At 44.2% G+C, this 27,587-nt stretch overlaps 1 protein-coding gene and 1 pseudogene across 2 annotated transcripts in view; both read right to left on the reverse strand.

The window, feature by feature from the left end:
- The window catches only part of SLC35F3 (solute carrier family 35 member F3), a 351,050-nt gene that overhangs the window by 127,683 nt on the left and 195,780 nt on the right, over positions 1-27,587 (reverse strand). The window lies entirely within an intron of this gene.
- Positions 6,464-8,272, reverse strand: LOC116526064 (annotated as a pseudogene). The gene has a single exon (XR_004257952.1). The product of XR_004257952.1 is annotated as a 14-3-3 protein zeta/delta pseudogene (transcript).

The raw sequence follows: 27,587 nt of genomic DNA on the forward strand, positions 1-27,587 counted from the left end.
TGCTGAGGGTTTTAATCATAAAGGGATGCTAGGTTTTGCCAAATGCATTTTCTGCATCTATTGAGATAATTGTGATTTTTTTTTCAAATCAAATTTATTTATTTAATTAAAAATTGCAAATACTATGGTGAATGAAATTAAACACCTCTGACCAAAAGTTTACACTGTAGGGTTTGAAAAATAAAGACAATTAGATAATAAATAATCCCTCATATAGTGCTGGTCATATAAGTTGGTACTTCATTCTGGAAGAAGGCTTGCCAATGCCTACACAAGCCGAAGACAGAAATATATTTTAATTATATTTGTGGTTAAATATTTACATAATTGCACAAATTTATGTTTTCTTAAAAATTGTACTTTAAGTTCTGGGGTACATGTGCAGATCTTGCAAGATTGTTGCATAGGTACACACATGCCATTGTGGTTTCCTGCCTCCATACCCCCATCACCTACATCAGGCATTTTTCCCAATGCTATCCCTCCACAACTTTCCAACCCCCCACTGTCCCACCCATAGGCTCCCCACCCCCAACACACCACAGTGTATGATGCTCCCCTCCCTGTGCCCATGTGTTCTCACTGTTCAATACCCACCTATGAGTGAGAACATGTGGTGTTTGGTTTTCTGTTCTTGTGTCAGTTTGCTGAGAATAATGGTTTTCAGATTCATCCATGTCCCTACAAAGGACATAATGTATCCTTTTTTATGGCTGCATAGTATTCCATGGTGTATATGTGTCACATTTTCTTTGCCCAGTCTATCATTGATGGGCATTTGGGTTGGTTCCAGGGTATTCCCTTGATGTAGTACTCTCCCCTCCCCCTTTTCCTAGGGTGTGGCTTCCTGAGAGCCGAACTGTAGTAATTGTTATTTCTCTTCTGGATCTAGCCACTCAGAAGGGCTACCAGGCTCTGAGCTTGTACTGGGAGGTGGTTGCACAGAGTCCTGTGATATGAACTATCTTCAGGTCTCTCAGCCATGAGCCATGGATACCAGCACCTTCTCCAGTGGAGGTGCAGGGGAGTGAAACGGACTCTCTGAGGGTCCTTAGTTGTATTATTGTTGTGTATTGTAGCTTTGTGATGGTTGGCCTCCTGCCAGGAGGTGGCACTTTCAAGACAGCATCAGCTGTGGTAGTAAAAGGAGGATCAAGTGGTGGGCAGGGCTCTAGAGCTCCCAAGAGAATATCCCCTTTGTTTTCATCTACCAGAGTGAGTAGGGAGGGACCATGATGGGGCAGGGTTAGGCATGTCTGAGCTCAGACTCTTCTTGGGCAGGGCTTGCTGTGGCTGCTGTGGGGAATGGGGGTGTGGTTCCCAGGTCAATAGAGTTATGTTCTCAGGAGGATTATGGCTGCCTCTGCTGTGTCATGCAGGTTGTGAGGGGGAAAGCTGGCAGTTACAGGCCTCGCCCAGCTCCCACACAAACCAAAAGGGCAGTCTCATTCCAGCCATGGACCCCCGCCTCCCCAGGACTGAGTCTGTTTCTAGGCAGTGGGTGAAAAGGGCCGAGAACTTGCCCCAGGCTACTACCCTCCCAGCTGATAAGTAAGCAGGACTTTCATGCCTCCCCATCTGTTGAGTCTGCACATCAGAGTCATGCCCTCCCCCAAGTTCTGGCTAGGAAACTCTGGTGGAATTGTTACAAAACTCAGCTGGAGCGTTCCTTCTCCCTGTGGTCTTTTCTTAGTTCCTCTGGCAGCCTTCCCCAGGGACCCCTGTGAGACACGTCAGAAATGGCTTCCCTAGGGACCCAGCGAGACCACAGGACTCTTCCCACTGCTTCCTCTACCTCGGTATTTCACTTAGCTGTCTACATTGTCTCAGCTCCAGGTAAGGTCAGATCCTTCTCCCATGATCTGGACTTTCAGGTCCCTCAATGAAGGTGTGTATTCAGGGGTGGATGTTCCTCCTTTCCCACTTTCACAGTTTGGACACTCACAGTATTTGGGCTGTCTCCCGGGTCCTGAGGGAGGAATACGCTTCCTTCAAAGGGTCAGTAGATTCTCTTGGTTTTCCTGGTATATTCCTGCAGTCGTTCTTGTAGCAAAAGTTCACAATGTGGTTCTCCACACCCTGCTCTGTGATCCGAGTGAAAACTGCAATTTAGTCCTGCCTCCTATCTGCCATTATCCCCCCCTCTCCTTGGAGCTGCTCTTTCGTACTTTCTGTGCCTGGGATCCTTTCTTCTTCCCCATTTGAGTCAGTTTTTGAACAACTTTGCATTTGTATAGGTGAGACTGGTGGGTTTTCCATTTGCCTAGGAGGTTGGAAACCTGAGGTATAATATACAATTTACAAACTGGTGTGTTGTGGTTGGTTGCTTGTTTCTTTCACATTACCTGGGGCTGGCAGGCAGCAGCTGGTGTCCCTAAAGAGGTGCAGATGGAAAGCATCAACACTGACAACAGCCCATCATCAATTTCCCCTTCCTGATAAGGAAGTTGCTCTGTGAATCAGGCCAACTCCCCTGGAACCACAGGGCCAGGAGATCTGGCTGTGTGAGGGAGGGCAGGAAAAGCTAGAGGACCTGAGATGGGGAAGGGGGAATGAGAGAGACATAGGATGCAGAACCAGGCTAGAAAGCAAAGAGTGAGAGCACATCAGAACCAACCAAACAACAACAACAAAGGAAGGGGCTCCACAGCACTGAGCATTTCTGAAGTCTCAGGCTCACTATGGGGCCTCTTGCCACAGTGTTCCATCAATATCACAATAATACCTACCTTGCAGGTTGCTGTGAGGTTTAAAGGAGCTAATGCACATGGGATACCTGGCCCAGCATGCTGACCTTAGAAAGTCCCTACAACTACCCATGTTATTTAAAAAAATTATTAAGATGGTGGACCCATGATCAGGCCCTCGTGTGGCGACAGAACAGACTATCCGGGATTCTGATGGCATGTCCTTCCTCTCTACTTGCCACTTAGCACTTCAGAGTCTCAGGGCACATGTCATATCTCACCTTGAACGAGGTGCCAGGTTGGCCTAGGGCAAGAATTCAAAAGGACTGGGAGGTCTAGGAGAGGGCACCCAGCTTGTCTCATTCTCAGAGCAGAGGGGCAAAGTCAGCCCTTTGCTCACGGCTTGCCACTGGAATTTGGCATCAGTCTCCCCATTGAATCTCTTTTCGCTAGCCATGCCTTAAAAAACAAATACTGGTCAGTTGTCAAAGTTCACCTGGTCTTGCCAGCCAAATCCAGGAGCACTTGGCCAACATCATGTGTCTGATGACTCAGCATAGTGGAGCCCACTGTGTGCTCTGAGCAATGCTTTAAAGCAAGTCAGGAATATCAATGCAATGAGACTGCTTAGTCAATCTGCACCCTGCTGGGTGAATCACACTCCAACACCTGCATGTTAGAGCATTCACTGCGGCTGAGTATATTGCCAGCAACCCTTCCCTGGTGCCTGTTTCTCCTTCTGTCAGTGGAGACCTCCTTAAAATGCTGCCTTCGGACAAACTGTCTACACAGCGCTCAGCCTATGTCAGTCAGTATGTAAGCTAGGAATCTTTTTACAGACAGTGAACGTTAAAACCAGCAGGACACCCTAAGTTGCTCAAAGAGAGAGTGATAAAAACAATGGTTAGAATTTGAAGCAAAAGGGAACAATCTCTTCTTCATATGGGTATAATAACAGAGCAAACCTATTACAAAATCAATGCATTATTGGCACAGACCTGCAATTCAGCAGGTATCCAAATGTTGATGTGATAAATGGTAACGCAGCACTGAATATCTTAAGAATCAATACCTTAGGTGCACATTTGAGGACTCCTTAAATATCCGCTTCCAAGCCCCTGCCATCATCCCTGGGTATTCTACAAAGCAGAGATGGCTTTTCAGAGTGACCCCGGGGAGGAGCAGTTGGCTGGGCATCCAGGACAGAGGTGACTGCAGTGCCCCAGCCATATGAAAGTAGGCTCCAGCCAAGGGTTCCACCCAGTAGAAGCATTAATGCCTTCAGTATAACACAAGCTACTAATTAATTCAATAAATAGGCCTTTTGGAATGGCTCCACTTAAAATTATAAAATAAAATATATTTGCTAGTCTCCTAAAACATTCACTTTTCTGCAGAGTTGCCTCTTTCTACTCCTTGTAGTGAAGAGTCCAGCAAAGAGCTGAGCAACATGATTGGCTTCAGACACATTTGGATAGTCAGCAATCCTGGGATATCTCTTGGGTGTCCCTTCTCACCTCTGGCGATGGTTTTGCCTCCCAAAGTGTCCTCTCCTTCTCCTTGGCTCTAACCCTACCCGACTTTCCAGAACCAGAGTACACCCCTGCCCCAGAATGCCTTTCCTGATCACCTCATCTTGTAGAGCTCCGTCCTTCTGCACGTATTTGTCTCATAATCATTTCTGTGTCTTGTACTCTCCCCTGATGTATTCTTTAGATTCATAACATTATGGTTATGTAGCTTGTCTCCTGTTGTAGGGTTGCTTCTTTGCAGGGACTGTGCCTACTTTGGTGTTCTCCATAGAATGCTTCTCAGACATAGCGTGTGGTACAAATGCCCAAGATCTTGTCAAAATGCAGAGTCTGATTCAGTGGGTCTGTCTGGGGGCAGGACCTGAGAATCTGCGTTTCTAATAAGCTGTCAACTGATGTCAAAGCTAGTCTATCTGGGGACTATCGTATCTAGGGCAATGTCACGTGTGTGGTAGATTTTCAACAAATAGTTATTCATCATGGGCTCTTTTACTTATTCTCCACCGTGGCCTGCAGAGCTGAGTCCTCCATCCCCTTTGAGGAGCAAATATGCAGAGGTCCTGAAAATTGTGTGCCAGACTTTGGTCCTCCCCAGAGCCAGGATGGGCTCCATGCTCCTCCCACCTGCTCTGGCCTGTGGCAGCATTCCTGCGTTGTCTCTATGAGCAAAATAGCGTGCATCAGGCATGATGTGACAGCGCTGACAAAACAGACAAAATGTCAGGTCTCATAGCTTTGAAAGATGAAAATTTCCTGCCCATTAAATAAGCATTTCTCAGGTTGTTTTCTCCATTGGTACTAAATATTAAAGTCACAGGTCTCAGAGTCTGTGTAGGCTCAAAATATGCTCCATTCCACAAGCTGCTATGTTTTGCCAACTTTACAAACGACAAAAAATAGTTTGAATACAGAAAACATCAATCTACACAGAGAAATGATATTTTGCCATGTGACTGAACATTTTTTTTTTCCCATCATCAATATTTATTGAGCATTTACAGGCACAATAGAACATACAGAAAACATTGTCCCTGCTCTTGAGGAGCTTACATTCTAAAAGAAAAAATACACCTCTTTTAAAATGGCATTTTTGTTTGGTGTTTTCTGCAAAGTACTGAGGAAATATTTTGTAAAGTGAGCTTTGGGTATAACTTAGCCCCATCATTATTTAGAGAATAGAGGAAGAGAAAAAGGAAGGATTTTAAAGGCAGACAATGACATTCAGGATAGGTAGGGTTTTAAAGGGAGATAAACACAATCTCATCAACTAAGGAGAGATTTGCTATAGTAAATAGGATGAGGGAAATAGTTTGTGGGATGCAAGCAAAGGAAGCAGGGTATCTTAGACATTGAGTGGAGCCAGAAAGATCATGCGGCCTTTTTCCAAGTACACGGCCACCAAGTAGGAATGGTTGGTGTCAAGACAGAAGGCTGAAAAAGGTAGTCTTATGACCAATAGAAAGAATAAAGGATCAAAGTCGAAGGCAGGCTATAAGAGTATCAAGAAATTCTTTTTTTTTTTTTTTTTGAGACGGAGTTTCGCTCTTGTTATCCAGGCTGGAGTGCAATGGCGCGATCTCGGCTCACCGCAACCTCCACCTCCTGGGTTCAGGCAATTCTCCTGCCTCAGCCTCCTGAGTAGCTGGGATTACAGGCACGCGCCACCATGCCCAGCTAATTTTTTGTAGTTTTAGTAGAGACGGGGTTTCACCGTGTTGACCAGGATGGTCTCGATCTCTTGACCTTGTGATCCACCCGCCTCGGCCTCCCAAAGTGCTGGGATTGCAGGCGTGAGCCACCGGCGCCCGGCCTAAGAAATTCTTAAAAACCAAAGAGTGATTTGGAAGCACAAAACTTACAGTTAATGCTACCCGATGTCATGATGGGCCAAGAACATTGTGGCTTCCTAAGTTAGAAAATGCCATATAACAAAATCTTAAATGGAACATATTACTTTTTTTTTTTTTTTTTTCCGATCAATCTCCCCCTCTCCCAGAAAAACATAGGAACTCATTTTTTTTCAGGGCGGGGAGGAAGAGAGGGGACCATGGGACACAGTTGGAAACAGTAGTTATAGTAGTAGCATTTTTGTTGTTGTTATGATAAACTTTGTGTTTAAACTTGGTAAAAGCCCATTAGCTGCCAAGAGGGAATACGGAATAAATTTCAAAAAATGTACAATTTCCTTTAGAGAAGTTTCAGAACCAAAAGACTAATTCACATGAAAATCTGTAGAGAAAGTAGTTGAAAAGTCCATTCATAAAACTTTTATTCCACTTACATGAATTTAATACACATGTTCTTAACAATTATGCTTGGATTGTTCATGAAAATTTCATAAGACATTAAACAAAGCTAGCCATCATCTCAAGTTATTTCCCTGTTAACTATTTTTACAGCACATGCATGTTAGGCAAGTATCAAAAAAAAAAAATCACAAAAGCAAAAAACCTAAAAAAAAGTTAAATACATGGGTTTTTGTTTTACTGCTGTGCTTGATATACACAAAGTAATGAATACCAAGCAATTCATTTTTACTGCATCTTTACTTTTACATTTGTTCTTAGGTTGCCTGAGACATTTAAATACAAATAAAATGAGTGTAGCAAAAATAATGAAAGCTAACAGCAGGTAACTTTACAAATAATGGAATGTGAACTGTTTCTGCCCTTATCCAGAGTAAAATGGGTCACAACTTTGTCTAAAGGAACACTTCTGCAGCTGTAGTCAAAGGTGTGAACTTTGAGATTGAGTACTCCACAGATAGACATGGTTTAACATGTGGTATCCATGGGATATTTGTTTCTACCACAGCCTTTGAAGTGCTCCAAACCTTAAAGTACCCACAATTACTACACCTGTGACTGGAACCAATGATCCCTTTTATCCCCCACCAGGACAAACCAATATGTAGGCAGTTTTCTTTGCTTAGACATGGAAGCAGTTTTAACACTGGCCCTTGTGAAGCCACAATGTACCAAAAGTACTATGCCAAACATTTATAACTTGTATAAAAATTCCACATCCCCATATTGGCCACCTCAAGATGAGAATAGATTAATTCCCTAAATGTTAACTGGCTCTACTCCCCTAATATTAAACATAAAAACCACATGGGAAATATAGAAATTCAAATAGAAGTAACATAAACCTGTCATAAATCGTAAACAAAAAACTATTTGTGGGACAGCATGGATGACAAATGGTCTACTGTGTAAATTTTAGAATGAGGCAGACAAAAGTTGGAAGGCCGGTTAATTTTCCCCTCCTTCTCCTGCTTCAGCTTCATCTCCTTGGGTATCCGATGTCCACAATGTTAAGTTGTCGCTCAGTAATTGCATTATTAGCGTGCTGTCTTTGTATGACCCTTCACTTAATGTATCAAGTTCAGCAATGGCTTCATCAAAAGCTGTCTTTGCAAGAGAGCAGGCTTTCTCTGGGGAGTTCAGAATCTCATAATAGAACACAGAGAAGTTAAGGGCCAGACCCAGTCTGATAGGATGTGTTGGTTGCATTTCCTTTTTGCTGATTTCAAAAGCTTCTTGGTATGCTTGTTGTGACTGATCCACAATCCCTTTCTTGTCATCACCAGCGGCAACCTCAGCCAAATAACCGTAGTAATCTCCTTTCATTTTCAAATAGAAGACTTTGCTCTCTGCTTGTGAAGCATTGGGGATCAAGAACTTTTCCAAGAGAGACAGTACATCATTGCAGATATCTCTTAGCTCTGTCTCAATTTTCTCTCTGTATTCTCGAGCCATCTGCTGTTTTTTCTCAGCACCTTCCGCCTTTTGTTCAATACTTGAGACGACCCTCCAAGATGACCTACAGGCTCCTACAACATTTTTATAAGCAACTGAGAGAAGATTCCTCTCCTCATGCAGGCTGCCATGTCATCATATCGCTCAGCCTGCTCGGCCAGTTTGGCCTTCTGAACCAGCTCATTTTTATCCATGACTGAATGTTCTGTGTCCGGAGTGGGTGGTGGCGGCGGACGGACAGGGGCTCAGCAGTCTCTGGGCGGCGGCGGCAGCAGCGGCGAGGCTCGTGACTGAATATTTTTAATAAGATTATATTTCCTCGGTAAAGTAGAAAAATCAGCAATGCAAGCAAGGCTGTTATGGTTCATAAATGATCCAACTACTGATGATACATGACACCAACATGTGCACATAGGTTTTATTTTTTAAGCGGTGTTCTATGCTAGTAAACGATAAACTAGCAAAGAACAATAGCCTTCAAACAGCTAGACATGTTTTCAACACATCTAACACATAGCCTACAAAGTAACCAGTGTGAATTGGAACTGAACGTCCTTTTCTTTGTGGTAGCTTATATGTCTTTTAATATCTCAATAAGTGTAGGCTAACAGAAAAGTAGAATAAACTGTAAACGGCTCTGCCCATGTCTAGCACCTAGCAGGTATTCAACAAACAAATGTTGTTAAGCAAAAATGAATGAAGGGAGGGAGGAAGACAGCGGTAAGCAGCCTTATGGCTTTGTGAATGGGTCCACAATGTGGTATTTTGTACTTGAACCAGAAGTTGTATGAAAATGAGACATGAACATTTACAGGGTCATAGTCACTATTATTAAATAATGGGTGCCACGCTGCACAGCTCGTCCTTAACTGACTAAAGATGAACTCTGCTTACAGGCATTGACACACAGAGATGGAGCTGCCAATGACTCAGTTGGCCCGGCCAGTGACACAGTATTGTTTTAATGAAAAAGAATCCAGCCTGCTACGTATTTATGCGTATACACTCACTGAAGGTAGATATCATGTCAAGTCCAGAGTACTTTAGGTTTTCACAATGACAAAATAAGAATTCATTTGCTTAAAAAAATTAGAATACATCATTCTAAAATATTTACATCTATAAAAGAAAAACAGTATGCATTTTCTTAAATGGTTTCTTTCAAAATCTAGAACAAATCAGAAAATAACTTATAAAGATGATTCTATAAAAATAAGAACTTTTGTAGCATTAAGAAAATCTGGCCTGGTGCAGTGGCTCACACTTGTAATCCTAGCACTATGGAGGCTGAGGCGGGTGGATCACTTAAGGTCAGGAGTTTGAGACCAGCCTGACCAACATGGTGAAACTCTGCCTCTACAAAAAATACAGGAATTAGCTGGGTGTGGTGGTGCGCACCTGTAATCCCAGCTACTCGGGAGGCTGAGGCATGAGAATCACTTGAACCTTCGAGGTGGAGGTTGCAGTGAGTGGAGATTGAGCCACTGCACTCCAGCCTGAGGGACAGTGTGAGACTCTGTCTCACAAAAAAAGAAAAGAAAAGAAAATATTAAGCAAAGTAAAAAGGTAAAAAGGCAAATAAATTTTAAAAAATATAAATTGTAGCTCAAGTAATTAATATCCCTAATATAGAAAAGACATAAAAATAGAGAAACAAAAGACCAGTGATTGTATAGTGCAAATAACACTTCACTGTATGCTCAATCTCAATCATAAGATAAAAATGAGATTTAAAACTGCACTGATAAAACTTCTCATCTATCAAATTGGAAAAAATCCAAAAGTTTGGCAATATCGTGTAATTAGCAACGCTGTGGGAAAATTGGCGCTGTCAGTCATTGCCGGTGGGATATAAAATGGTACAACCTCTAGAAAGAAGAATTTGGCATTGTCCAGCAAAATGAGGTTTGAATTTACCTTTTGCTCCAATTATCCCACTTCTGGAAATTAATCTCAAGAAAGATACTCGAGGATGCATGCACAGGGTATTTATTACGTGCAGGATAAATGCCCACCAACAGGGGAAGGTGAACAAACCAGGACACAGCCAGACAATGAACCCGAAGAAAGCAACACTCTTAGGGCCCAGATCAGGGTGTCTAAATACTGTGTCCCACTGAAAGACACAGGGCACCTTAGAAAAATGGCTAATTCTGAGTCTGGAGTAATAAATGTGCAAGAAAATCCCAGAATATGTTGTCATACAAGACATCGATCAATCAATCAATCAATCAAGCTCTCAAAGAGTCAGATCAAAAGGAACTGATCCAATTTTAAGAAGCCTGCTCTGGCCAGTGAAGGAACAATTGGAATATCATTAAGGAAAGTAACTGTAATGGATATGAACATACAGAACATGCTTGAATCCCTGAATTTATAAAAATACTTGAAAAAAAAAACCTTACTGGTTAGCTTTAGAAGACATTAGAAATCCAACTTACTGTTTTTAAATTGGTTAAGAAAAAGTAAAAATTAATTAATTCCTTTTACCATTCCTACATAAAATGTACTTTAGGGAAATCAAATCATTGATGAGAGGAAGCTTCTCTTCACAGAAGTTTTCCAGTTAGTAAAAAGAAGATGATAGAATATCATTATTGCACAGTCTCTGATCAATTAATGAATTTAGGCAGTTCATTAATGGGTGCTATTGATAAACAGATAACCAGACAATATGCTTCTTGCAGTGAAACTACACAGAACCAAATGTGAATTATTCTAAAAAAAGAAACTAAAAGAAACAAAGAAAAAAACCAGAATAAGATCACAATGCAAGCAAGCTTTTATCTAATTACATCTAATTATCAACTTACAGGAAATACAGAGGACAAAATAACATGGTAAATGACACCATAGAGATGCAATCAGCAACATTCACACTGCGGAAAATTCTCAAGAGAAACTGCTGTCTTCAACAAATGAGTTATAAGAGGCAAGGAAAAAATAGAGGAGGCACCTATAGATTAAAAGATATTTTAGAGACCTCTCAACTAATTGCAATATGTGGATATGGATCTTATTTAAATCCTGATACAGACAAACTATTACAAAAGGATTTCTGAGATAACTGGAGGGATTGAACAGTGGATAATTTCTAACATCGTGATAACATTTGGGGACAGAGTCTCACTGGGTCACCCAGACTGGAGTGTAGTGATGCAATCTCGACTCACTGCAACTTCCACCTGCTGGGTTCAAGCAATCATTTTGCCTCATTTCTCTAGTAGCTGGAATTATAGGAACGTACCACCACGCTTGCTAATTTTTGTATTTTTTTTGTAGACACAGGGTTTTGTCATGTTGGCCAGGCTGGTCTCCAACTCCTGGCTGCGAGTGATCCGCCCGTTTCAGCCTCCCAAACTGCTGGATTACAATCATGAGCCACTGCACCTGGCCATTTTTTAGAAATACATATATTCAGAAATACCTTAAAAGAAATTATATAATATCTGACTTTCCTTCAAAGCAATCTAATGGCAGGAGGGGATGGATGGGGCTATAGATGAAATGAGATTGGCCTTGAGTTACTAATTGTTGAAACTGGGTGATGCATACATGGTGGTTCACTGTACTATTTCCCCTCTGTAAATGTGGAATTTTCAATAATAAAAAGGTAAGACAAAATATAAAATTAAATAAAGGAATAGGAACCTCCTGTATCTTCCCTGCCTGGGTTTGTGATGACTTTTATTTCTGGAACGCTTTACTCTAAGCCTCCTGTAAACGTTATGGGATTCAAATCCACTCTTAGGTGGCTTTGCAGTAGGAGGTGGCCAATGAGAGAATTAAGGAAGGGGGGTGAATGAAGTCTCCATGACTAGGACTTGAAATAGAGAGTGACCTGATAATTCTAAATTCAGTGACATGATCGCTCCTAACCAGACGTGTGGAGTGGGATAAAGGGGTGCATGTATGTACATGTGTGTGCCTGTGTGTGTTCTAAAGTCCTAGGGGGACATGAACATCATCCTTGAGTTGCTAGCTAGGCCTTCTCACCCAGCAGGGAGGAGAGTGCTGTCAGCTGCATTCACCATACCGAAGATATCTTTCCTTTACCTGCGCCCCTCCTTCTGCAGAAAGGGATTTAAGGAAACCTGAAGGTCAAGGCGGCCATCCCTTTGTTGCTATTTCGTAAGCTCTAAACTCGTACTCATGGAAACACCATGGGATGCACTGACCCTAAGATCATTAGGCATCTTTGAGAAGATCTAATGTGGAGGTTTAGCCACATCCGTTTGAAAAAGATGGAAGTCAGAGAGCCCCACAGTGGGGCCATGGCCACCTGAGGCTCACCTACACAACCAACAAACCACCAGAAGTGGAGCTACAGACTGTCAGTTCTAGCCAGGTGCTGTCATTACTCACTCTCATTTCCTAGGTGTTGGTAGTAGATTACAAAAAATGTCTATGGAAATCAAGCCCTAACAATTCCAGGGTTGAGCCATAGCAGTGATACTGCTGAACTGCTGGAATTTCCTTCTGCAGTGAGTCTGACAACCGAAGGTCATGGAAGCTGAGAAGAGGATAGAGTTGTGGGAGAGGCTTTTTTTCCTTTTTTCTTTTGCTCTTTCGTTCTAAGGAAGCATACCGAATTCCACCACTGAAGTCAAGGAGGCTTTTGCTGTCAGTCTCATATAAATGCTTCATTCTGCTGCGTGCCGCTCCACTCCCTTTATTCCCTTCTTTTATTGAACCTGAATTGCAGTTATTTTTAACATAATTGGTAAAAATTCAAGAGAGTTAATGCCGTGTCCTTGGCTCATAAAAACCTTGCTTTTCCTTAGATGTGCTTCAACTCAGTGCTGATAAGAATGTCAGGTATTAACTGCAGGATGACTATAGTTAACAATAACATATTATTAGTTTCAAATAGCTAGGAGGAGGATATTGAATGTTTCCAACACAAAAAAATAATAAATGCTTGAGATAATAGATATGCTAATTATCCTGGTCTGATCACTATACATTATGTGTATTAAAATAGCCCCATGATGTACCATTACTATTTGTCAACTAAAAAATTGTTTTTAAAAGCCAGGTATTAGTGAAGAAATTTTTGAACATTTGAATTAAACCTGTTCTCCCAAGTATTCAGGTTTGTTTTGTAAAACAAAGTGTCTCCTGATTGTCTTTGTTTTAAATGCTTTTCATTAGCTTCAGCCATTAGCTTCATCAAGAAGATGGACCTTCAGCTGAATTGAAACATTCCCTAAAATTCTCTGTTCACCAAAACAACCAGTGTAGTTCTATTCTACTCCGGTCTGAAATTATCACAGCTGAGGAAGTTCTTAGCTGTGCAGAGTCAAGAAACAGAGCCGTGAAGGAGGCTCAGTGGAGGGAATGTGGGCCCTGAGATGGAACACCTGGGGCTGCCTGTGTCACACTGAGCCATCACACACCTGTCTCTGCATGTGTCCTGTTCATTAAGAGGAGATGGGGGTCCGGCTTATGATATGTTGGAAAAGGAAAAACTGTGCAGACAGTATAGGATCAGTAATTTCCAGGGGTTAGGCAGGAGGATTTCTAGGGCAATGAAATGGCTCTATCTGATACTGTAACAACGGAGAGATCCACAGAATGTACAACACCAAGAGTGAACCACAATGTAAACTAGGAACTCTGGGTGGTGATGATGTGTCAGTGTGGGTTCGTGAATGGTGGCAAGCGCAGCACTCCGAGGGGGGCGGCTGACGGTGTGGGAGGCTGTGCATGTATGGGGGGAAGGGGTTATACTGGAACTTTCTGCTTAGTTTTGCTGTGAACTTAAAACTGCTCTAAAAACTTTTCTTTTCTTTTCTTTTCTTTTTTTTTTTTAAGGAGATGGTAGAAGCTTCCTAACCTATCTCCTAAGACTTCTGTAAAGGTCAATGAGAGAACCAATATAAATGGTGGCTGAAAATGGCCAGATAAATATATGTAGTGTGCTTACAATTAAAAGTCATAGTAAGAGGTTTTATTCCAATTGACTGAAGGCATTGGAGGGATGAGATCGGTTTCAAGGGGCGTGGGCTAGGTGAGTCCCCTACTGGTTGTGTGCTGGGACTTCATGTGAGAAGCCACATAGCCCAGCTACACAGTGGGGTGATGGGCCCACTGGGATTTCCACAACCGACTGACGATAGTCTTTCAGAGGAGGCAACCTGTGGCGTGGTGCTCTTACTACTAAAACACCATCATTGCTCTAACACTTTTAGAATTACTCTTTTGGAACAAGTTTCCAGAATCTCATTTTAGTATTCTCAAGTTATGAATTTGGTTTCTGGAAAGGGTTACAGTGTGATAAGTAAAGCGTGCCCCCAAATGATTATAAAGCAATGATGAGCTGATGTTCTTTTTTTTTTTTTTTTTTTTTTGGTTGAGATGGAGTTTTACTCTTGTTACCCAGGCTGGAGTGCAATGGCGTAATCTGGACTCACCACAACCTCCGCGTCCTGGGTTCAGGCAATTCTCCTGCCTCAGCCTCCTAAGTAGCTGGGATTACAGGCATGTACCACCATGCCCAGCTGATTTTTTGTATTTTTAGTAGAGACGGGGTTTCACCATGTTGACCAGGATGGTCTCGACCTCTTGACCTCATGATCCACCTGCCTCGGCCTCCCAAAGTACTGGGATTACAGGCGTGAGCCACCGCGCCCGGCCTGATGTTCTTATTAGGTAGTGAGAAATGAAAGAGATGCCATCTGAGTTCAAAGACCATCTGAGTTCAGAAACTCACCTCATTTGCAAATTCTTACCGATCTCTGCTTCCCAACTTCTACATTAAACAGCACCCCACAGCTAACTCAGCCCCTACAACTTGGCAAGTTCTTCCTTTAGAGACACTGAGACTCCGACAAGTTTGTGCTCTCCCTGCTCAGTAAGTGTAGCAAAGTCATCTTTGTGTGGTCTTTGTATGGGGGCTTCCACACTGGGCAGGGGCCAAGCCTGTCCACGAACCCCTGGCCTTTTTCATGCTGTTTCCCCCCTCTCTGGCTTCCTCACTCACAAAGAGAGGTTAGCTCTGTTCCTGTGTACTTCTCTCATCCAGGTGGCTTGGAGGTGCCTCCCTCTGAGAAGTATTTATGGTTTAACCTGAAGCCTTAGAAGATCACTGTATTAGTCCGTTTTCATGCTGCTGATAAAGACATGCCTGACACTGGGCAACTTACAAAAGAAAAAGGTTTAATTGGACTCACAGTTCCACGTGGCTGGGGAGGCCTCACAATCATGGCAGAAGGCAAGGAGGAACAAGTCACATCTTACGTGGATGGCAGCAGGCAAAGAGCGTTCGTGCAGGGAAACTCCCCTTTTGAAAACCATCAGATCTCGTGAGACCCATTCACTATCATGAGAACAGTGCAGGAAAGACCTACCCCCCCCCCATTCAATCACCTCCCACTGGGTTCCTCCCATGACACGTGGGAATTGTGGGAGTTACAGTTCAAGATCAGATTTGGGTGGCGACAAAGCCAAACTGTATCAACCACAACTCAAACCAACATTCCAGGACCCTCACAAGAATAATTCGCCAAAGAAGAAACTCCAGTTCTGGTGCCACGTGGGTGTAGGGAAAGATCTTGATCAGAGCGTCTGGAACACGGTTATAGTAGCCCAGAAAGCCTCACAACAAGAACCAGGAGAGGTGTGTCTTTTTGTTTTGATTTGCTTTTTTGTTGTTGTTGTTGTTGTTTTTTAAATTAAAGTAGGTTCCTGGTCTCCACTTGTAGATGTACAAGTTCAGTCTGTCTGGGGTACAACTCAGGGACTTGCACTTTTTATGACCACCCAGATGGAGCCATGGTGGTTCTGAAGTAGAATGCTTCAGACAGAGAAGGCTACCCCCGTGGCTGCCCGTCAGCCCACCTCGGCCAGGTTCTTTTCTGCTGGACTCTGAGTGTGAGTCTAGTGACCATCTCAAAGTACTTCCCAATTGATTCTGATGAGAATGCTGTTCCTTCATAGAAGGTCAAAGTCAAAGGAACCAGCTTGTCCCACACATTTATGGAGGGGGCCTCTGGGGTCCTCAAAATGCCGTGAGTGGATCAAGCATGAGTTACTGCAGCTGAATCCCTTCACGACATCACACCAAACATCTCTTTGTCCCGGTTGGGAATAGGCTTTTCCACTCTGTGAACAGATGGAGCAGCTTTCTCTTTTCCTCAGAAATTAACTGCCTTAAAACACTTGAAATCTCTGGCCACCCGCAACTGCTGTGTGATTCTCCCTCTTTGGGTAAGAATGTGGAGCTGCCAAGTGAAGCAGAATGTGGAGAAAGGCTTCAGAGCCTCTTGGCGGCAGGACATGTTTCATGCGGAACTCTAGCATATGGTTCAGGTAGGAGATCATGGATGTTCCAGAAAAAAAGAGACGTCCCATGCTCTGCCTTCTGATCCTCTCCAACCCCGCTGGCAGAAGGGCTGAAGGTGGCTAGGGATGAATCCTGGGCACTTAATGTTGGCAAGCACTTTTGAGGCAGGTGGAATCTTTGAAGGGGAGAGTGGGCTCAGAGCTATGCTTGAGAGAGAAAGGGTTTGGCTTGAGAAAGAGTGGAGGCCAGGGACCTCACTCTTATAAGGAGACAAGCGCCACAGGGCAGCAAGGGATGCTGATGGTGGCCCGCCCCCACACTGACCTGGCCGTCCTACTGGGAACCCACTGATGGCTCTTGGTTCTGAGAGCTGCCCACCATTTTTTTTTTTTTTTGACAAAGACAGGGTCACACTTTGTTTCCTAGGCTGGAGTGCAGTGGTGCCATCACAGCTCACTGTAACCTTGAACTCCAGAGCCCACGTGCTCCTCCTGCCTCAGACTCTCATGTAGCTGGGACTAAAGGCATGAGCTGTGGCACGAAGCCCAGAACCTCTCCTAGCAAGTTGGTGGTGTGGGGCTGCTATTTCTTCCAATACATGGGATGATTTAAATGGGTTTCTGGGATGGTTCTAAATAACCCCTCCTCTTGTTTCACCAAAGGGTGAAGACATGGTTCTTACCTGTTGTGCACAAGGGGAAATGCAGATAGTGGAAGAAAAATGATAAAAAAAATTAATTGTCCTACTTCTTATGGACAGTGAGAAGGAAAAAAAATAATAAAGATTGCTTCTTTTGACCAAAATAAAGAGGATTTTCCCAGGGTAGATACTGCCAGAGCCTCCTTGATTAGATAGAGATCTGAATAAAATAGTACATTGAAGTGAGAGGCATTTAAATGAAAAAGTTTATTGGACAGGGTAACTATGGTGACAGCCCCACTCAAGATACAAAAACTGTATGCCTCTTTCTGAGCCTAAGCAAATTCTAAAATCCACAGAAGATCTCTAAAAAATATCGGATGGGGATCAGTAGCAAAATCTGCCTAGGAGTCTGCCAGTCTCTCAGATGACAAGAAGCCTCCCACCTCCCTCTCTGTCCCAGGAAGACTGAACTCTTGGTTGGATTCACATCTCAGCCTCCTCCCTTCATTCTCTGCCTAACACTTCCTGCTAGAGTCCTTGGGCCCTTGGTAAAAGCTTTTTCTTTGTGGCTCCGATGAAGAACGGTGCCCTTGCTGGGCTGCTGCACGAATCAAGCTGATAGGCACCTTGCTGATGATGTTTCATACAAACATTTTCCAAGATTGCCCACTCACAAAGGGGATCTTCCAGCCCCCTGGTCACATGTATTCTGTGTATTCTCCAGGCATGTCCTTTCTGCAGGATTTCTAGTTGGGAAGAACGTGTTTATGGACACATGTAGATGTTCATACACATACATGCAGTGGCGTGGAATCTGTTTCAGCGCCTAGTAGGCTGTGTGGCCTTGGGCAGGTGACTGCTTCTCTGAATCTCAGGTTCCTTGTGTGCAAAATGGGGATTATAACCAGCTCTCTCAGACAAGGCAGGATTAAGTAAGACAGTGTCTGTGACACATAAACATAAAATCATTCCTGGCACATAGTAGGTGCTCAACAAATAGAAGCTATGATTTTCATTATCTATCCAAAGTGAGTAAAACAACGAGTTTTTGGATCCACGAATGCAAGGCCAGGTGGTAGTAAACTAACAGATGGAAGGCTGGAGTGAAGGGACAGGGAGGCTATGGGCTCGGTCTCCAGTGGGTTTTGTTAGCGGCACTGTCTGCCTGTTCTCAGGGTGCACATGAGGTGGACAGGTGCCCTGGTGCTTCCCTTTATTCATCTCATGTCTTTGGCACAGAGTTGCCATGAAGCGGCAAAGCCAGTGTTCAACAGAGGCCACCAGCACAGGGACAAAACATTCTCCATGGCACCAGACCGCAGGAACACAGGACTGCCATGTAGAGCTGTCCAGGTTGTGCTTGTACCAGGATGTGCCAGAGTGAGGGGTGAGGGGTCTGGAAGAGGTCTCTGGTTCTAATTCCCCAGGTGGCCCCTTTCCTCCTGTACACAGGGGCCCTGTGGGGCACACATGAGCACATTTCCTCAGGCTCCATAGGAGAAAATCGCTCCCAAGCCCACCTTCTCACTTTCAGTTCTGATTAATTTGTCAGAGAGAGGAGGAAACCCCTGTCCTCAGCAGAGGCTGGACTCTTGATTTAAGGCGATGCTTCCCTCCTCTCCCACTGAAGGAGTCTGGATGGCCTTGCGGTAGCTTTAGCTCCTGGAGGCAGGGGCTGTGTTCAGAATGTCCCATTGCAAAGGCAAAAGGTATTTACAATCCCATATTCCATCCTGAAACTTCCCAAGCATTTTGCATTGGAATCCACATTGCGGCTGCTTTTGTCATAATAATGAATCTGCTATCCTCCCTGAAACTAGAACTGTGCTTAGCCAGTGCTTTTGCTCCACCCCCACCTCTGTTCTCCAATCTGTGACCCCAGAGATTATTTGTTCCCCAGTTTGAGAGATAAAAGTACAGCAGTGCAGGAAGTAGAGCACATGGGGTTGAAGGACAAAGACCCCACAGCCAGGCTGCCTAGCTCGAATTCTGGCTGCACTTTTGACTAGCTCTGTGATTTTGGGTAAGCTACTTACCCTCTCTGGGCCTCTCGCTCCTCACCTGTAGTACTGGGATGATGATAAGAGTGTCTACCTTTTGGAGCTTTTGTAAAGACTAAATGTGCTTAGAACAACATCCAGCATATAATAATCCTGTATAAGTATTTGATATTTTCATCATGATCATTTATGAGCTTCCATGAGGGAGCTGAAAAGCAGTCTGTATTCCAGCCCCTCCGCCAGCTCCTAGTGAAATGCTGGACAATGACTCCACCCTTCGGTCAGCTGGCTATCAGAGCCCTTGGTTAAAGAGGCACAGGCATTAAAAAGCATGAACAATGACTGGTGAAATCTGAATATGGTCTCTAATCTAGCCAACAATGTTATGCCAATGATGATTTCCTGGTTTCATTTTGCCCTAAGGTCAGGGATGATGTTAGCACTGGGGTTAGCAGGAGGAGGGACTCACGGGGCCTCTCTGTGCTATTTCTGCAACATCCTGTGAGATGAAAATTACAGTCATGCACTGCATAGTGACGTTTCAGTCAACAACAGACTGCATATATGTCTGTGGCCCCATCAGATTATATACTGCATTTTTACTGTACCTTGTCTACATTTAGCTATGTTTGGAGACATAAACACTTACCATTGTGTGACAATTGCCTACAATATTGAGGACAGTCACATGCTGCACTGTTCTGTAGCCTGGGAGCAAGAGGAAATACCATATGACCTAGGTGTGTAGTAGGCTATAGCATCTGGGTTTGTGTGAGCACACTCTATGATGTTCGCCCAATGATGATGTCGCCTCATGATGCATTTCTCAGAATGAATCCTATTAAGTGACACAGGACTGTTTTAAAAATAAATAGTTAAAAAATTTGGCCAGGCGTAGTGGCTCACACCTGTAACCCCAATACTTTGGGAGGCCCAGGCAGGTGGATCACCTAAGTCAAGAGTTCAAGACCAGCCTGGCCAACACAGTGAAAATCCATCTCTACTAAAAATACAAACATTAGCTAGGCATGATGGCATACACCTGTAGTCCCAGCTACTCCGGAGGCTGAGGCAGTCTTGAACCTGGGAGGTGGAGGTTGTAGTGAGCCAAGATCATGCCACTGCACTCCAGCTGGCTAAAAGAGCAAGACTCCATCTCAAGTAAATAAATAAACAAATAAATTGTTTAAAATGATGGATATAGCTCTGATGGGGGCTGTGGTGCTGACCCCATTGCAAGGTATCCTGGGATTTCAGCTCAGGGACTAGCTAGAAGGGTAGGTGGGAGTCTGAACTGGAGGTGTCCAGCTGGGTGCTAGAGGCTAGGAAGGGTGAGGGCATGGATGCAACGATCAGATGTGAGTCTATGCTAGAAAGGAGATGAGCTGGACGTTCCTTCTCAATTTTCACTGGGTAGAAACGGTCATCAGTTCCTGGGGTTGGGGAACTAGGACAGTGGGGGATGATGGGGATAACTGAGTCCACAGTTCATATAATAATAATATACATTTATGGGGTTTGCAGTGATGTTCTGATACACATAATGTATAGTGACCAGATCAAGGTGCTTAGCATATCTATCATCTCAATCATTGATCATCCTCCTCCTAGCTCTTTGAAGCCATATATTATTCTTAACAGTAGCTATCCCACAGTAATATAGAACACTAGAAATTATTCTTCCTGTCTAGCTGTAATTTTATAACTTTTCACAAATCCCTCCCTATCCTCTCCTTCCTACCTTTCCCAGCCTCTAGTATCCTCTGTTGAGAACCACAGTGTTCCCAACTCTCTGATGATAAGTATCATCTGTCTTGGGACACTAGTTTAATTTTAAAAAAGTATAATTTCTCAGGCTCTTTCCTTGAATATTTGATTGGGTGGACTTGGAAGCCCGGAATTTAATAATTATCCAGGTAAATCTTAAAGCAGACATTGGCGCTGCAGAGACACCTCCCTCTGTGTAAAAAATTTACACATATCTCAACATGCACCAGATCGCATTACTCCCATTGTGCAAAGCCCTCAAAAGCAGTCATTTTCACCCCAGCTGCATATCAGAATCACCATGGGAGCTTTGAAAAATCCCTATGTCCCATCTGCACCCCAGATTAATTAAGCCAGGGCCTCTGGGACTGGAGACAGAGCATCAGTACCCTTCAAAGTTTCCTTAGTGGTCCCAGTATGCAGAATCCCCTGGAGAGCTAGCTACAACTCAGGTCACCATGCCCCACTCCAGGCTTCTGATTCAGGGACTCTGGAGTAAGGCCTGGGAATGTGCATTTCTAACAAGTTCTCAGATGCTGCTGGTGGTTTGAGGACCAAACTTTGAGGAACCCCTGGATTGGGGAAAAGGGAGCAGAATGAGAAGATTCAGCACACAGTCCCATAGCTGACAAACACTGAACCTCTTTCTATTATTACAAGATGCATGGAAATTTTTCTTAAGTGAGCTAACTGTGAGTCTGCAAATTAAATTTCTTAATTGTATTCTTGGCTTCACCCAATAAGACTGCGTTGGCTTGGCAAGATCCTGAGAGGCTGACTGTCCCCATGGCAAGGCCACATCAAAGTGACTTGAGAGGAAAGGAAATTGCTTAGCAAAGCCGTAAGTACTTCTTGTAAATGTTCTTTCTTAAACACTCCTTAAATTCACCCCTAGGTTAAGTTAGGCAACCTGGTCACCTCTTTTGCTGTTTGAGGACCAAATCTTGTTTTCAGCTCTGGCCTCGGGCAGCTTTTGGTCTCTGTTGCGAATGCTGCATTTACAAAGTCAAATCCTGCAGCCTTAGGAAACGCTCAGGCCTGCGGCGAGGGGTAGGATATCTCAGGGAGATGAGTCATTCGCTTCTGGGAGGGCTCTTACTTGGGATTGTCTTGGGTGGGAATGAGCACTCTATACCCTAGGGTCTGCCTGCCAGCAGGTGACCTGACCACCAAGAAGCCACCTAAGGATGTCTGGCCAAAATGTATGCTGCAGTGGTAGAATTCTCACTTCTGTACTGGCCACTTGCCTTTAGCGACTACCTGAGAGACAGCACAATGAGGCAGAAATCACTTCGGCATCAGCTAGATTAAGCTCAAGCTCCTTCCCATACGAACAAGTGGTTGAACCTCTATGAGCTGCAGTGTCCCCCTCTGTAATGGGCTCCAATGAGGATTAAATGGGACAGTAACTCATGTAAAAGCCCCCAGCACAGTGCCAGCACAAGGGACTTCATGACTGGCTATACTTAGGGTTCTGTTCTTTCAGTGCGTCTTAGGGTAGGAGGCTGAGAGAGTGGGGCTGGAGAAGAGGAATAAAGGATTAAAATGTTCCCCTGGGAAGAATGTGCATCACCTTCATAGCAGGACATCTGGGGGCTCTACATTCATCTACTGGGCCATGGTGAGGCCAGCAGCCTCTAAGCCTGGACTTCCTGTGGAGCAGGGACTTGAATTCCTCCTACAGTGGAACTGTGGGCCCCATGGTCAACAAGATGTCCCTGACAGGCAGTTTGTCCCTGTCCAGAGCATCACAGCTAGGAACTCCCAGAAATCCAGCGAAGTTTCCAGGCGGAGGCCAGTGTCCTTCTGGCTGCCCATTGTGACACAATCCCAGTATGTTAGAACCTGGAGACCCACAGCCAGGAACCCTTTGTCCTTGTCATATTGCTAACCATCTGCTGGGCTGGGATGAGGACCCAGGCCTCCTGACTATAACTCCTACACTGAGACCATTAATTTTATGTATCCACTTGACTGGGCTAAGGGGTGCCCAGGTAGCTGGTAAGACATTTTCGGTGCAAATGTGAGGGGGTTTTTGGAAGAAAGGAGTGTTTCAAATGGTAGGCTGAGTAAAGACGATCTGCCCTTGCCAATGTGAGTGGCATCCTCCGGTCCACTGAGGGCTGGAATAGAAGAAAAAGGCAGGGAAAGGACAAATATGTTCTCTTCTTGAGTGGAGACATCTGTCTTCTCCTGACGTTAGACACTGGGAGTCCTGGTTCTTGGCTCTTTGGATTCTGATTGGGAATCCATCAGCTCCCTTGGTTCTCAAGCCTTTATACTTGGACTGAATTTCACCACCAGCTTTCCTAGTGCCCTAGCTTCCGAACAACTGATGCTTGGACTTTGCGGCCTCCATAACCATGAAAGCCAATTCCCATAATAAATCTCCTCTTCTATAGATCTCTCTCCAAGAGAGGAAGGCATGCAACTCCCCCTAGCTCCCAGCAAACATGGCTGGGGTCATTTGGCTCTGTGTCTGCTCCTGCCTAGAGGGAGTCCCCACAGTGGCTTCCCTCTTCATGGGTAGGTTTCTGAGACCGCAAAGCCACTTTTCTATCCCAGAGGCCTCCCTGCCACTGCCCAGCCTTGCTGCTCTGCTGGGCATGGCACATGCAGTCTTGAACCCTCACCTCTGCATTTCCTGGCAGGCACTCAGCAGCAGAATCACAGACACTGTGCTCCACATGCCAAGAGGCTTTAACGGCCACTGCTGTAAACAATGGCGACCTTCTGGCAAGCTGTCTTGTCCTATCCAACTTGAAACAGCGGCCCAGAGAGGTGCTCTGCTGCATGATGGCCAGAATGGCAATGACACTTACAGGATGGTCTGGGCACAGTCCTGCACCTCCGCCTTGTTAATTATGGAAGAGAGGATGAAGGGCTCTAGAGGTTAATGGAGAAGTGCCTACAAATGGCTGGGCTGTGTGGAGTACTATACCACATCTGCAGGGATCTGAAGCCATCCAGTTGCATGGACCCCTGGGGAAGTACCCCTGGCCATCACAGTTTCTCTGAGGAGCTCAGTGGCATGCATCTGCGAGGAAATCGCTAAGGGGCCTTCAGAGAGCATCTGAAAGTCATAATCCAGCCCTAGGGTGCAGAGAGGACCCTGGCACTGAGGCTGCACCACGGCTCAAGTGAAGCACAGATTGCTACTTTGGAGGTTCTCAACTTCAGAAAGCTGTGAGGTCCAGGGCAGGGACCTCAGGCCAGACCTGGCCCATCATTTGTTTTTGTACATACGGTTTCATGTACACACAGACACACCAGTGTGTGGGAACTGTCAATGATTACTATTGTGCTACAACTGCATGGCAAAGCTAAGTAGTTCTAACATGGACCATAGGCCCACAAAGAAAAGGATTCACAATCTTGCTTACTCCAGAAAGTGTGCCAACCTTAGGACTAGAGGATAGAACATGGGCTGGGAGGCAAGGCACGTCCCTTAGGGAACCTGGGGCAATTTGGCCTCACTGCACCTTGCCTCAGCTTTCTTGTCTGTAGGATGGGATCAGTGATATCTACCTTACCATGAGGTGGTGGGGATGAAATGATACGATTTCTTGGCACATATGACCTATTCAATATGAATGCTTCTCTCTCTGCTTGCTAGGAAGTGCGGTTTGTGATGGCTGCCCTATCTGTTTCAAAAAGTGGTTATTATTTTACAGTAGATATGAAAGCAGTCTGAAAAGTTAAAGGTGCTCTGTTGTGGCAAGACTCCCCTACAAATATTATTCTTGAGTTGAGAAACCCAGAGCTGCCAGCCAGGCTGAATCAAAATATAGTAGTTCCATGTTGATTGACTTGTCATGGAGAAGCCTGAGGATCCACGGATTTGGGAGAACCCAGTGTCCCTTTGTGGTGACTCTGTGCAACCTCACTGGGCACCCTGGGAGGTGGCCTGCTTTCCCAGTAGTGCTGCAGCCCATGTGAGCTGTGGGGCCTTAGACATTTCCTTGGCCCCTCTGAGCCTCAGTTTCCCCACTTGAAAAACAGCAATGCCAATAGAAGCGTGGTGAGGATGTTGCTGGGACATCGAAAGGAGGCTGTAAAAATGTTAGCTCTTATTTTCATTGCAATTCTAGTTCTCACTGGAGTGAACAGCTGAGAGGGTATTCTTGACTTCAGGGGTGTTCTTGCACAAACGGTCCGAGATGGAAAGATAGAAAAATGAAAAGAAGGTAATGGTATAAAGTCATAGCTTCTAATCTGGTTCCTGAAATAGATCCGGTCCCCAGAGAGGGGCGCAATTCTCCATTTCTAGGCAAAACCTAAGTGACCTGGAGCAATGATAAATGAATACTTGCACACCTAGATGGGGCCGACACCACCATCTGGAAGTGAAAAATCCTTTAAAATCCATTCCCTTCGGGTGTGGAATTAGGTGGGAGCCCCGTGAGTTTATGCTTTCTCTAGTGGTCTGGGTCTATTAATTAACCCCATGAAACTGCTACTGAAGAACAGTGAACTGAGAGAGGAAGCATAATATTTTTCAACTTTATGAAGAGATCTAAAAATGTATTGTGTAAGTCAAGGGGAGTTACTGCATCCAGAATGGTTCAAGAGTCCTTAATTTTAGCGCAATCAGCAGAGCATTCTGTCTGACCTAGATTAGAGGGCCTTCCTGCTCCCTCTTTTCCTGTTGAGCTTCAAGGGACACAGAAGTTTGGGGGATGCAGCCCTGGGGCCACGTGGTCCTGTCTTCAGACTCCTGGGATACCCCCAGCCTGTCCCTGCTAAACATACCCCTAGAGTGTAAGCCCCATCTTTGCTTCCAGACAGGCACACTGAGCCCCAGACAGGACAGCTGCTGCCCTCCCTGCAAGGATGAGAGGTGACAGTGCAAATGAAATGATCTGTTTTCTCTGTTATTAAAGTCGAGCGTCTATATGTACTATAAAGTGGATAAATGCCATTACACATTTGTCCAAACTCACAGAATGTACAACATCAAGCAAGAGTGAGCCCTAATATAAACTGTGGACTCTGGGTGATAATGATGTGTTAGTGCAGAGTCATTGGTTGTGACAAACGGACCACTCTGGTGGGGGTGTTGACAGTGTGGGAGGCTGTGTCCATGTGGGACAGGAGGTATATGGAAACTCTCTGTACTTCCTGCTCAATTGTCTCTAAACCTAAAACTGCTCTAAGAATAAAGTCTATTAAAAAGTTCAATTCCCAGTTGCAAAGACATGGAATCAACCTAAGTGTCCATCAACTGATGAAGGATAAAGAAAATGTGGTTATATACACACCATGGAATACTACTCAGCCATAAAAAAGAACAAGATAATGTCTTTTACATCAACTTGGATGGAACTGGAGGCCACTGTTCTAAGTAAAGTAACTCAGGAATGGAAAACCAAATACTGCATGTTCTCACTTATAAGTGGGAGCTAAGCTATGAGTACACAAAGGCAGGTAGAGTGGTATAATGGACACTGGAGACTCATACGGGAGGGAGGATGAGGGATAAAAAACTGCCCACAAAGTACAATGTACACTACTTGGGTGAGGGGTACACTAAAACCCCAGACTTCCTCATCAAAAATTCATTCACCACAAATGTCACCAGCCACAAATTTCATCCATCCAAAAACACTTGTATTTCATTTCACTTTCAACCAAAAAGCACTTGTGCTCCTAAAGCTATTGAAATAAAAAAAAAAATCAAAACTTGAAAAGAAAAAAAAAATGAGCCAGGTGTGGTGGCTCATGCCTGCAATCCCAGTAGGTAGGGAGACAGAGCTGGGAGGATGGCTGGAGCCCAGGAATTTGAGATCAGCTGGGGCAACATAGCAAGATCCCATTCTCCACAAAAAGGGAGGAAAAAAAATGTAAAGAGGTCCTGAGACCAAAAATTTTGAGATCCACTATTCTATGAATATATTTTCTAATATATAACTTGTTCATATTGAATTCTTTTGAATTCAATTGTTTTCAGCTGAAAGGGGAGACATTCTCTCTCTATAAAGAACTTGATTTTTGCCTTTATTCTCTCTCTTCAAACAAACAAGCAGGACACAGAGAGCCCTTCTTAATAGTGACGGAATTATAAGAGAGAGGATAAAACCAGATGATGACAGAATGAAACAGACATGTTAAATAAACTCCTTTGCTAACACGAAATAATATCTACTTATAAGCAAATTTAAGTGCTTTCCTTTAATCTATGCTACAAAGTCAGCTCTGAGATTTAAATATGCAGTCACTATATTTAATGGTATATACTAATACTACGCAGGCCAGGGGCCTTTTTTGTAAATAAAGTTTTATTTACACACATGCACACACACGTACACATACACAAATTAAAGCTAGAGATAAGCTGACCGTAAAATCAACCGAGCGACCCTTTCACCAAAGCAGTCCCAACTATAGCATGTTGGTACTACAGCTGTTTATGGTAGAGTTTGATCAACAGCTCAAAGGCTTGTCTGTTTACAAATAATATCAAATTTTTCCAAAACACAGGAAAAATTGGCGGGGGGGAGCAACCCCCCACCCAAATCACAGTATCATTTTGCAAAATGTCTAAAGAATATCTGAAAACATCTAAACACAACTGTCCTTGAGAAAAGTCCCAGCAATGTTTTTACAGAGCGCAATGGTGAATTGCCCTACCTGATGTCTCACTCACATGGGAGGACTTGTTCTTCATTCCTGCCAGCTGTGATGGGCCCGCAGGAGCTAGGTGACCCTGCATGCTGCTAGACAGGAAGGTAAAACAACAAACCAACAAGCTCTGATGTCTGTATTTTAAGTATCCTTGTCTGTGTAAGCTGCGTGGCCACCCTTCCAATGACTACGCCTGGAGTGACTGCAAGGTGGTGGATGACACTTGCTCAGCTGCTACTCACAAGCCTGGGGGGAGAAGAAGGAGAAAACAGAAGAGGGGAGAGGA

Source organism: Sapajus apella, unplaced genomic scaffold, assembly GCF_009761245.1.
Source record: "Sapajus apella isolate SASKATOON/1434 unplaced genomic scaffold, GSC_monkey_1.0 scaffold49, whole genome shotgun sequence".
NCBI classification, from domain to species: domain Eukaryota; kingdom Metazoa; phylum Chordata; class Mammalia; order Primates; family Cebidae; genus Sapajus; species Sapajus apella.